Below are 12,858 nucleotides of genomic sequence, written 5' to 3'. Positions count from 1 at the left end.
ACTCACTTGGCCCCATACCTAACAGGCTTAGTTAAAAAGAAATCATAAGAATAGTCAGCCTTTGGACTCTGGAACTCACACCGGCAAGCAATTATGACATTTAGTTTATATTTGAAGATGCTCAGAGTGCTATTTATTTTATTAATCATACATCAGAAGGGAATTCATGTTTACAGCTACTCACCTAGTATTACAAGTGTTATTTTGTGCCTTCCTTTCTGGCACTTTGTGTGTGTGTATATATATATATATACACACACATATATATTATATATATATATACACACAAGTCATAGATATCTATCTATCTATATATAGATATATATATAAAAAACTATATATATATCTTTTTTCTTTTAAATTGAGACAGAGTTTTGCTCTTTGTTGCCCAGGCTGGAGTGCAACCTCCGCCTCCTGGGTTCAAGCGATTCTCCTGTTTCAGCCCCCCGAGTAGCTGGGATTACAAGCACCCGCCACCACGCCCAGCTAATTTTTGTATTTTTAGTGGAGACGGGGTTTCACCATGTTGGCCAGGCTGGTCTCAAACTCCTGACCTCAGGTGATCTGCCCACCTCAGCCTCCCAAAGTGCTGGGATTACAGGCATGAGCCACCACGTCCGGCCTATATCTTTTACTTGCTATAATCGTGTATTCTTTTAAAACTTAAGATTGTAAGACGTGTTGTTTCCTGTTGCCACGAAGTGTTAGTTATACTTTTGTTGAGTGTAATAATATATTGCCTGGATATACCACAATCATATAATCATCTTCCTGTCATTTAACCTGTCTCTGTTTATCATGGGTATAAAACAGTTCTGCAATGAACATCTTCATGCATACAGCTTTTATTATCTTGTGAATTAATTTGTTTGGGCTAGATTCCCAGGTAGGAATTTCTGAGTTAAAGGGTGCTATTTTATTCAAAAAAAGTTTCCGATGATCTAAGTACAGATCTGAAGGTAAGGTAGAAAGAAAGGCAGATTTGCAACAGATAGGAGCAAATTTTAAAATCCTGACGGAGAAGCAGGGGCTGTGTCACCCAGGCATAGATGGTCCTCTGAACACAGGGGTGTTTGGTGCTCATCTTTCTAAACCTTTCTTGATGCCCCCAGGCAAAGCTGCTAGGAGCTGAGCAGGAAGAATGATTCAGAAGCACTCTGCTCAGATCCACCGGAGGCAGCAACTCCAGCCGGTGTACAGACGCAGTTACCAAGGAGACCTCTGCTTTTCCCCTGTTTTCCAGGTTAACAGTCCTGAATCTGAGCTAGATGATTGGATAGAATTAGTTAAACGTAGGGAGAAGAAAGAAAATGGCTTTAAAAGACAATTTAACTATTAACCTCAGGAATCAGCACCAAGCACAACACAGAGAACCTTCTGGTCCATTCCTTTTACTGTGTGACTTCATGGTTTGATCTTTTCTCTGAGATGAATTTATTTCCATGTTTCTTTAATAAAATAGAACCACCAGCATCTTCCATATGCATCCAAAAAATAATCATGGTTGTGTCAAATGTCGCTGCCACACAAGCCCACCGGGGCCCCTGTGGGAAACGCACTGAGGCCTAATAGGATGATTATTATGGCTTTGTAGAAAGTAGGAACAGGGGGTCTTAAGCTCACATGCTCCATCCCCGGCATGACTCCACCGCTGCCAGACTTATTACTGCGGAAGTTTCAGGATCTGGGAACATGTTGCTCCTGGCTACTCACAGAGTGCTCAGAAGCTCCATGGCTTTCTTCTCACCGGATTTCTACATTCCTACCGGCTTTTCTCAGCTTTAAAAGCCAGCCACACAGAGGCTGAGAACTGCGTCCTGAGGTGGGTGGGTCGCTGCTGTTGCCTGGGTATGTCCTTGCAAGACCAGAATTGAGGATGTTGCTGCTTTCTATCAAGTGCGTTGTCTGTAGTTTGCAGTAACAGCCTTCTTTACAGCTTTGGGCTAACAAGACAGAACAGTAGAATTTACCACTTAATGATGCGTGATGCGTAGCACACAAACTGGGTGTGCAAAAATAAATACCTTTTCACATTTTCTAACTCTGAACTTCTATTCGCTCAGATAAAAAACATAATGATGGTTGTTCGCGGGAGGTTTCCCCCTTCCTTAGCATTGGACTACAATCATGGGGTTTAACAAAGTCCTGTTGCCCATCGGGGGCATCCGTTTGGTCTTTGGACATCAGTACAGGCAGGATGCAGTTGGGATGCCTGGTGACTGTCGCTCCCATATCACACCAGAGGAAAGTAATTCCTGTGCATGGGCGTGTGGCCCCATCCGTCTGGACCCCTCATGTGGCCATTTCCTTTCTGGAGTCTATTGACCTCTTTGAGGGGCGGCCTGGGCTTGGTGGGGGGCAGCGGCAGAAGTGGAAGGAGCATTTCTTTTAAGCCTGCATGCTTCTTTCTTCCATTAGGTTTCCTCAAGGTGCTCTGTGAATTCCCTTTCCCTAAGTGTTTAGGGTTTCCTACAAAATAAGGAATCAAGAAGTGAGTTTCTTTTGTCACAGACCCTACTTAGAGCATTAAGCACTAGCTTCTCTCTCTCTCTCTCTCATATTAATATCTTAAAATAGCACTCTGCCAAATTACTCTTCTTGCAAATCCTTATGTTCACTTAAAGAAAGTGTACTTCTCATCCAGGTTTCCCATCATTTCCCAATAAGGTTGGACCTCTGTCTCTCCTAAATAGAACTCTCTCTCTCTCTCTCTCTGTCTCTCTCTCTCTCTTTTATGATTTAGTCCTGTTTATTTTAGAAGCACAAACAGTAGAACTAGAAAAGAGTGTTGAAAATAAGGCACTGGTCCCCTCGACAGGGCCAAATCTGGCACAGGCTCTGTCTGTGCAATCAAGGCTGACTCAGCAGCCTCAATCTGCCTTTTCCTGTGAAGATAGGGTGTGAGGACAACCTGCACGCAGGTGAGTCTTCCATAAGGGTGAGGTTGAGGTAAGTTGGCTCTGGGTATCTTTGGATCCGTTGCAAAAGGTCAGAGGATCCCCAATACCCTTGGCCAAGAGCATCCCAAGCTGGTTCTGTCTGAGCCCAGGCAAAACCACATTCTGGAGAGGAAGCCATGGTGCCTGGTGGGCACCAGAAAGGGCTCAGATGTTCAAGAACAACTTTCAATGAGGCTTCATGGCCAGCAAGTATCTGCTTCCCCAGCCCAGTCATCTCTGCAGAGCCTTCAAAGAGGGAGCATCCCAGGCAGCCAGACTTTACATGCACATGCACAGCAGCACCTGGCTGTGTAGGAGACATGTTCTCCAGCCACCCTCAGGGTGGAGATGTGAACATGGACACTGGGTAAATATGGGCTTTACAGCAGATGACTGAGACACAGACATAGGAGGAGAGGCAGGCACAGCCACAAGACAGTGACCCAGCTGGGGAGGAGAGGGCTGTTCCAGATGTGAGCAGGGCTCTGTGGCTAGGGGTGAAGGGTATCTTTGAGGGGGACGGGAGCACAGAGAAGTTTGGGTTGGGGGCCAGGAACAGGCATGACAGGCTGGTGATACCACGCAACCTTGAATTATACATGGCCCTTCAAGGAAGTTCCTGACTCTTCCTTGAAGGAAAGAGTGGACTCTTGAAGGAAAGTCATGGAAAAGCCATCCATGACTGCAAGTCCCTGTGTAAAGTTTCAAATCAAATACAGTAACTTATAAAAACAAAAGTACATCATGACATCATTGAGCTTTTCCCAGGAATGCAAAGGAAAGAGGCCAATTAAGCCTATTTTCTTATAAATTACCCAGGCTCAGGTATTTGTTTATAGCAACATTCTTTGAATTACAAAACAAAATCCCAACAGCAAACTGGAGACATCTTAAATGTTCATCTGTAGAATAATAGATACATGAAGCATGTTACAGACAAATAAGAGAGTAGTATGCAGCAGTGAAAATGCATGCGCTAGTGTTATATATATTAACATGCATGATTTCAAAAATGTGTTGAGTCTCTCGGTTCCTTGTGGCCCAAAGGCCTAAGCCGGGTCCGGCGGTCTGGCCTAGGGATATTCCTCGTTGCCCCTTTGGGGCGGGATGGCTGTGGAAGAAGAGGACGAGGTGGAGTGGGTGGTGGAGAGCATCGTGGGGTTCCTGCGAGGCCCAGACTGGTCCATCCCCATCTTGGACTTTGTGGAACAGAAATGTGAAGTTTTTGATGATGAAGAAGAAAACAAATTGACCTATACAGAGATTCATCAGGAATACAAAGAACTAGTTGAAAAGCTGTTAGAAGGTTACCTCAAAGAAATTGGAATTAATGAAGATCAATTTCAAGAAGCATGCACTTCTCCTCTTGCAAAGACCCATACCTCACAGGCCATTTTGCAACCTGTGTTGGCAGCAGAAGATTTTACTATCTTTAAAGCAATGATGGTCCAGAAAAACATTGAAATGCAGCTGCAAGCCATTCGAATAATTCAAGAGAGAAATGGTGTATTACCTGACTGCTTAACCGATGGCTCTGATGTGGTCAGTGACCTTGAACAGGAAGAGATGAAAATCCTGAGGGAAGGTCTTAGAAAATCAAAAGAGGAATATGACCAGGAAGAAGAAAGGAAGAGGAAAAAACAGTTATCAGAGGCTAAAACAGAAGAGCCCACAGTGCATTCCAGTGACGCTGCAATAATGAATAATTCCCTAGGGGATGGTGAACATTTTACACACCCACCCTCAGAAGTTAAAGTGTATTTTGCTAATCAGTCAATAGAACCTTTGGGAAGAAAAGTGGAAAGGTCTGAAACTTCCTCCCTGCCACAAAAAGGCCTGAAGATTCCTGGCTCAGAGCATGCGAGCATTGAAGGACCAATAGCAAATTTATCAGTACTTGGAACAGAAGAACTTCGGCAACGAGAACACTATCTCAAGCAGAAGAGAGATAAGTTGATGTCCATGAGAAAGGATACGAGGACTAAGCAGATACAAAATACGGAGCAGAAAGGAAAACCCACTGGGGAGGTAGAGGAAATGACAGAGAAACCAGAAATGACAGCAGAGGAGAAGCAAACATTACTAAAGAGGAGACTGCTTGCAGAGAAACTCAAAGAAGAAGTTATTAATAAGTAATAATTAAGAACAATTTAACAAAATGGAAGTTCAAATTGTCTTAAAAATAAATTATTTAGTCCTTCAAAAAAAAATGTGTTGAGTAAGAAAAGTTACAGAAGAATATGTATCATCAAGATTTAGTTCTAATAAGTATAACACATAAAAAACAATACTATATCATATGGTTTAAATATTTGTACTCACTTAGATGTCTTGTTGAAATGTGATATAGTCAGGCTTTGTGTCCCCACCCAAATCTCATCTTGAATTTCAATCTCCATAATCCCCAGTGTCAAGGGAGAAACCAGGTGGAGGCAATTGAATCATGGAGACAGTTTCCCCCATGCTGTTCTTGTGATAGTGAGGGAGTTCTCACAAGATCTGATGGTTTTATAAGGGGCTCTTCCCTCTTTGCTCTGCAATTCTCCTTCCTGCTGCCTTGTGAAGAAGGTGCCCTGCTTCCTCTTTGCCTTCTGCCATGATTGTAAGTTTCCTGAGGCCTCCCCAGCCATGCTGAACTGTGAGTCAATTAAATCTCTTTCCTTTATGATTTTCCCAGTCTCTGGCAGTTCTTTATAGCAGCATGAAAACAGACTAATACCAAATGTAATCCCCAATCCTGGAGATGAGGCCTGCTGGGAGATGTTTGGGTCAGTAGGGTAGATCCCTCATGACTTGATGCTGTTCTTATGCTAGTCAGTGAATTCGCATGAGATGTGGCTTTTTAAAAGTGTGGGATCTCCCCCAGTACTCTTTGCCTTTTGCTATGATCGTAAGCTTCCTGAGGTCTCCCCAGAAGCAGATATTGGCACTAGGCTTCCTGTATAGCCTGAAGAACCATAAGCCAATTAAGCCTCTTTTCTTATAAATTACCCAGTCTCGGGTATTTATTTATAGCAATGCAAGAATGGTTTAATACAGAAAATTGGTACCAAGGAGTGGGGCATTACTATTAAGATAATGATGTGGAAGTAGCTTTGGAACTGGGTAATGTTCAGAGGTTGGAAGAGTTTGGAGGACTCAGAAGAAGACAGGAAGATGAGGGAAAATTTGCAACTTCTTAGAGACTGGGTAAATGGTTGTGACCAACATGCTGATAGTGATATAGTCAGTGAAGTCCAGGCTGCTGAGGTCTGAGATGGAAGTGAGAAACTTATTGGTAACTGGAGCAAAGGTCATGAGTGTTATGCCTTAACAAAGAACTTGGCTGCATTATGACCATGCCCCAAGGATCTGTGGAAGTTTCAACTTAAGAGTAATAATCTTGGGTATGTGGCAGAAGAAATTTCTAAGCAGCAAAGCATTCAAGATGTGACTAGGTTGTTTCTAATGAACTATGCTCAGATGCGGGAGCAAAGAAATGCCCTAAAGTTGGAACTTAGGGAAACAAAGAATAAAAATTTGGAAAATTTGCCACCTGGACATATGGTACAAAAGAAAAGCCTATTTTCAGAGGAGGAACTCAAGCAGGCTGGGGAGAAACCACTTGCTAGAGACATTTGCATAACTAAAAGGGAGCCAAGTGCTAATATCCAAGACAATAGGAAAAAGGCCTCTAGGGCTTTTTGGAAGTCTCCGAGGCAGCTCCTCTCATCACAGGCCCAGAGGCCCAGGAGGACTGAATGGCTTTGTGGGCCAGGTCCAGGGCCTGTGCAGCCTCAGTATGCTGCTTCTCACATTCAGGCCACCCCAGCTTCAGCCTCAGCTCAGAGGATCCCAGGTACAGCTTGGGCTGCCACTTTGGAGAATGCAAGCCATAAGCCTTGGCAGCTTCCATGTGGTGTTAAGCCTGCAGACACACAGAGTGCAAGAGTAAAGGAGGCTTGGCAGCCTCTGCCTAGATTTCAGAGGGTGTATGGGAAAGCCTGAATGCTCAGGCAGAAGCCCGCTGCAGGGACAGAGCCCTCATGGAGATACTCTACTAGGGCAGTGCAGATGGGAATTGTGGGATTGGAGCCCCCACAGAGAGTCCCCACTGGGGCACTGCCTAGTGGAGCTGTGACAAGGGGAGGGGTCACCGTCCTTCAGATCCCAGAAGGGTAGATCCACCGGCAGCTTGCATCCTGCACATGGAAAAGTGGCAGGCACTCAATAAGCTGTGAGGGCAGCTTCAGGGGCTGAACCCAGCAAAGCCACAGGGTCAAAGCTCCTAAAGGCCTTGGGAGACCACTCAACATACGACATGCCCAGAATGTGGGACATGTAGTCAAAAGGGATTATTTTGAAGCTTAAGACTTAGTGACTGCCCTGGTAGGTTCTAAACTTGCATGGGGCCTGTAGCTCCTTTCTTTTGTCTGATTTCTCCTATTTGGGATGGGAGTATTTACCCAATGTCTGTACCCTGATTGTATCTTGGAAGTAAATAACTCGTTTTGATTTTATAGGCTCATAGGTGAAAGGAACTCATTCTAGATGAGACTTTGGACTTGGGACTTTTGAGTTAATACTGGAAAGAGTTAAGATTTTGGGGGACAATTGAGAAGGCCTGATTGTATCTTGCAATGTAAGAAGGACATGAAATTTGTTGGGGGAGGGGGCAGAGGCTGAATGATATTTTTTGGATATTTGTCCCCACTGAAATCTCTTGTTGAAATGCAATCCCCAGTGCTGGAGGTGGTGCCTGGTGGGAGGTGTTTTGGTCATGGGGATAGATCCCTCATGGTTTGATGCTGTTCTTAGGCTAGTAAGCAAGTTCTCATGAGATCTGGTTGTTTAAAAACTGTGGAATCTCCCCTGCCACTCTTGCTCCCCTTTTGTCTTCTGCCATGTTTGTAAGCTTCCTGAGGCCTCCCCAGAAGCAGATGTTGGCACCGTGCTTCCTGTGCAACCTGTAGAACCATGAGCCAATTAACCTGTTTTTCTTATAAATTATCCAGTCTTGGGTAGTTCTTTATATCGATACAAGAACAGTTTAATACGCTACATACTACATAGAAATACAAGCATATGTACTAAAGGTATAAAGAAAAGTATGATTATTATAAACCCTAATTTCATGGCGGTGTTTATCTGTTTGTGGGAAGGTCAATATGCAGCCTGGGACTGGGTACCCTGAGGGCTTCCAATGTACTGATAATGTTTTATTTCTTCCATTGGGTGGTGGATGCACAGTAGTTCATTGAATTATTCTATATGCATTGTGTACATTTTAAATATTTCACAATATTTCCAAATAAATATTGAATTAGTTATAAAATGAAAAGCAAAAAGAGGAAGCAATAAAGGGAACTCCGATTTGGATTTATTGTTGATCTATGAAGATGAATTGTGTAAGAATCTTGGCAGAAAGGAAAATTTCTGTTCAGAAAGGAACAGATTCTTGGGGCTGAGCATACATACATATACCCTAGACTTTGGGGAAAGAAATTTTTAAAAAGAAAATACATAAGAGTTACATTGACAGAGACTCAAATTTAAATTATAAGTATTCGAGTCCAAGGGATGTAAAATCCAACCAAGTGGCTGACACATAGCCATTCTCCAATGCCCCTAACAACCCCTGGGGGTTTGTGCAGATCTTAGATTTTACAGGCCTTCTACATAAGATGGAAACAGGGCATCACTAAAAAGAAGCAAAACAGAGGCAGGAGTGATAGAGCAAGAAGACTAAGCCCAGAATAAGCTGATGCTTGCCAGAATACTGGAGCCCACAGAACATCCCTGCAGACCAGAAAGCCTCCTTAAAGGCCCTGGCACCTGCCCAGGGTATGCAAAGGTCTGGTGATCTCCAGTAGCTGACAGAGGCTGAGAGCGATCACTTGGCTCCTGGTGGCCCCTGGGGAGCTCTTCCAGCAGGAGAGAGAGCAGAGGCTTCAAAAGCTCGTCACCAGCCAGCTGGCCTGAGGGACAGCAGTTCCTGAGCGGCCCTCTGTTTTCAGGAACTCAGATCAGAGGCCACAGGAGGACCTCACAGGAGGATCACGCTGCTGTCATTTGGATACCAGGGGCCAGGACATGGGCCAGGAAGCTGGTGTCTGGCAAGTGTCATTTTGTTTCAAAAAAGACAAATAAAAAGAATGTCAACAAAGGGATGAAGGGGAAGGAGAAGGAACACTTGTGGGATACGTGTGGTGAGTTCAGTTCAGACGGCTGTGAGTGTTTGGTGGGACTGGGGTTAGTCGAGGGAGGAGGCAAAGAGAGGGGAAGGAAGGTGCAGTACAGAGGTATAAAGAGGCCAGGGGTGTTCAGAACTGTAGGTGGCTCCTGGGGCGGCAGATAAAATGGGCCTGAAGGGGCGGGTCAGGGCTCTGTTAGGCAGGCCTCCGTGACAGGCTCATGAGTGGAAATTTTACCCTGAGAGGAGACTTCAGACAGATTTTAGGCAAGAGCCTGACATCAGAGAGACAGAAAGGTGTCATGTGGGGAACAGTGCAGGGAGGAAATGCTGCTGGTCTGAGGCCACACAGGCAGTGGCTGGGACTCAGGATGTCATGAGACCCAAAGCAAGCCAGGCCTGGTGGGGCTGGGAGGTGGGCATGGGTCTGAGAAGTGTTGTAGAAGGCAGAGTGTTCAGGGTTTTGTGCTGAGAGGGGGAAGGTACTGAGGTCAATAGCTGACATTTTAAGCTCCAGGAGACTGGGAAACATTAAGATAGTGCGATGGACAATTTAACGTGTCGTCTTGGTTGGGCCACTGAGTGCCTGGGTATTGGGTCAGACATTATTCTGGGCATGTCTGTGAGGTTTTGGATGAAGTTAACATTGGAATCAGTAGACTGAAGAAAGCAGAGGGCCCTCCCCAATGTGTGTGGGCCCGGCCCAGTTAACTGAAGGCCTGAGTAGAACGAAAAGGCTGAGTGAGAGGGAACTCTTCCTCATCCCTGACCTCTGAGCTGGGACATAGGTCTTCTGCCCTCGGACGGGAGCTACACTAATGGCTCTCCTGGGTCTCCTGCTGGCTGACTGCAGATCTGGAACTTCTCAGCCTCCACAGTCATGTGAACCAGTTTCTTGTCATAAAGGTATTTACACACACACACACACACACACACACACCACTGGTTCTGTTTCTCTAGAGAATCCTGATGTATTTGATGTATAGAGATAGAGTCTACAGGAAAGTTTGTCTTCTGGACTACAGCAGAGAAGTCTGGCTCAGACAGATCAACACTTCAGTGATACATAAACCACTGAAACAGTAATTGTGAGAGAAGTTAGAGCAGTCCTGGGAAGCTCACGTTCAGGGAGTGAGAATCAGGGAAGATGGGCCTGATTTCAAGCTGAGACCTGAAGCAGGATTAAGAGTTTCCCAGGCCAGGCTCTGTGGTGGGTAAGCTGAGGGCCCAGCTGGGCATGGGCACAGCAGGTGCAAAGGCCCTGTGGCCAGGATGCTGAAGGGATTGCAGCAAAAGGGTCTGGCAAGGATGTGGTTGCAGAGGCAGGAAAGGGTGGGGCCAGCCATGCAGGGGCTCTCATAGCCCTGACACTAAAGGCCCATCTCTACCTGGTAACAGCACTAATGAAGGGAGGTGGTGGTGACAGATGTTGATAGAAGCATATTCTTTCTGGTTTATCATCCCAAAAATGTATGATCCTGGATATGACTTATGTTTTAAATATGTGAACATTATTGTCCTTTCTTGGACATCCACTGCTCAGGGCAGACCTCTGCCCTGATGGGTCCTCAGGCACTGAGTGTATTACCTATGTCTTTACTTTTCCGTATTCATTCATGACACTTTGACATCTGAGGCCTTGGTGACCCTGGGGGGACTGCCCCTCCCAGGGCTAGCTAATTCCTAGAGATAGCAAACTCCTCTGCGAGTTCATCTTCATATGAAAACCCACCAATCCGGAGGCCACACCCAACCACCTTCCCTGTCAGGCTCTCACAGGAGGGCTACTGTCTATCCACCTGCCTTAGTTACCCCAGGGCCATTGCCAGACATTAGGGACAGTCATCTGGCCCGGAGCCCTGAAATTAGTTAAACTAGGTGATCCTAAGCCTATGTGCCCCGCTTATCCACTCCTCCCGTGGAAACCATAAAAAGGCTCCAGCCCACAGTTCCTCCCTCTTCCTCTGTTCCTGACTGGCCCAGTGTCTCCTGTGAGGCCCTGTGTGCTGTGCTGGGCCTCCTGTTTCTAGGGATGTATGAGCAGAATAAGCTTCTTCCTTCATGACAGTCATTTTTGTGTCTGTGTACCTTATCATCCTTAATTAAAACAGATCCTGGGGACCCTTAACACACAGGTAAGCACTTGCTCATCCATTCTTCAGGAGGCTAAGTCTGGATCATTCGCCTCTGTGTCTTCTCAAACCCTTTCAGGGCGTAGCATGGGGCTGGGGTTGCGATAAGGGCTCAACGAACATGGCTGGGTGAGCTCTCCTGTGCTGTCCACCAGGCCTCCCCATCGGGTCTATGCCTCCTATCGGGTTGTCTGTGTGTCTGTCTGATGTGCTGTGTCAGAGGCACAGACACGCCAGTGTGTTGTGTTTCTCTCAGAGGCAGCCTCGGGGCTCAGCCTGCCAAGGGTGAGGACAAGGAGGTGCCAGGTGGTGACGTCTTAGACTTCATCTGAGCCTTCAGCGAGTCATAATCTTTTTGCTGGTGGAGGGTCTTGCTTCACTGTGGATGGCTGCTAACTGACCAGGGTGGTAGTTGCCAAAGGTGGAGGTGGCTGTGGCAATTTCTTAAAATAAGACAACAGTGAAGTTTGCCTCGGCAATTGACTCTTCCTTTCACGAAAGATGTCTCTGTAGCATGTGATGCTGTTTGATAGCATTTCACCCCCAGTAGGACTTCTTCCCAAATTAGAGTCCGTCCTCTCAAACCCCACCACTGCTCTATCAACTGAGTCGATGTGACATTCTAAATCCTTTGTTGTCATTTCAACAAGGTTCACGGCATCTTCACCAGGAGTAGATTCTGTCTCAAGAAACCACTTTCTTTGCCCATCTATATATAAAGCAGCTCCTCACCTATTTAAACTTTATCATGAGATTGCAGCAATTTGGTCACATCTTCGGGCTCCACTTTTAATTATAGTTCTCTTGTTATTTCCACCACACCTGCGGTGACTTCCTCTGGTAAATTGATCAAAGTCTCAATTGAGCCTCTTGAAGTCATCCAGGGTTGGAATCAACTTCTTCCAAACTCCTGTTAATGTTGGTATTTGACCTCCTCCCATGAATCATGAATGTTCTTAACGGCACCTAGAATAGTGAATTATCTCAGAAGGTTTTAATTTCTTTTGTCCTGATTCATCAGAGGAATCACCATCTGTGGAAGCTACAGCCTTGCAAAATGTATTTTTTAAATAATAAGAATTGAAAGTCAAAACTACTCCTTGATTCCTGGGCTGCAAAATGGATGTTAACAGACATGGCAACATTCCTCTCCTTGTACATCTCCATTAGAGCTCCTGGGTGACCTGATGCTCAATAAACAGTTGTATTTTGACAAATGTTTTTTTTTTTTTTTTTTCTGAGCAGAGGGTCTCAACAGTGGGTTTAAAATATTCGGTAAATCATAATATAAACAGATGTATTGACACCCAGCATTTGTTGTTCCATTTGTAAAGCACAGGCAGAGTAGATTTAGCAAAAGTTTAAGTGCTCTATGATTTTTGAACGGTACATGAGGACTGGCTTCAACTTCAAGTCACCAGCTACACTAGCCCCTGACAAGAGAGTCAACTTGTCCTTTGAAGCTCTGAAGCCAGGCATTGACTTCTCCTCTCTAGCAATGAAAATCTTAGATGGCTTTTTCTTCCAACAGAAGGCTCTTCATCTCCATGAACAATCTGTTGCTTAGTGAGTGACCTTCATATCAATGATCTTAGCAAGATCTGGAGCGCTTGCT

General features: G+C 45.2%; 1 pseudogene across 1 annotated transcript; it reads left to right on the top strand.

Annotated features, from left to right (window-relative positions):
• Window positions 1-3,968: 3,968 nt before the first annotated feature.
• Window positions 3,969-5,139, top strand: LOC111548632 (annotated as a pseudogene). The gene has a single exon (XR_002733482.1). The product of XR_002733482.1 is annotated as a cilia- and flagella-associated protein 36 pseudogene (transcript).
• The last annotated feature ends 7,719 nt before the right edge of the window (window positions 5,140-12,858 follow it).

The sequence above is a fragment of the Piliocolobus tephrosceles genome, chromosome 5 (genome assembly GCF_002776525.5).
Source record: "Piliocolobus tephrosceles isolate RC106 chromosome 5, ASM277652v3, whole genome shotgun sequence".
Classification (NCBI taxonomy): domain Eukaryota; kingdom Metazoa; phylum Chordata; class Mammalia; order Primates; family Cercopithecidae; genus Piliocolobus; species Piliocolobus tephrosceles.
Note: the sequence above shows the minus strand (reverse complement) of the source record. Positions and strands in the feature narration are given on the sequence as shown.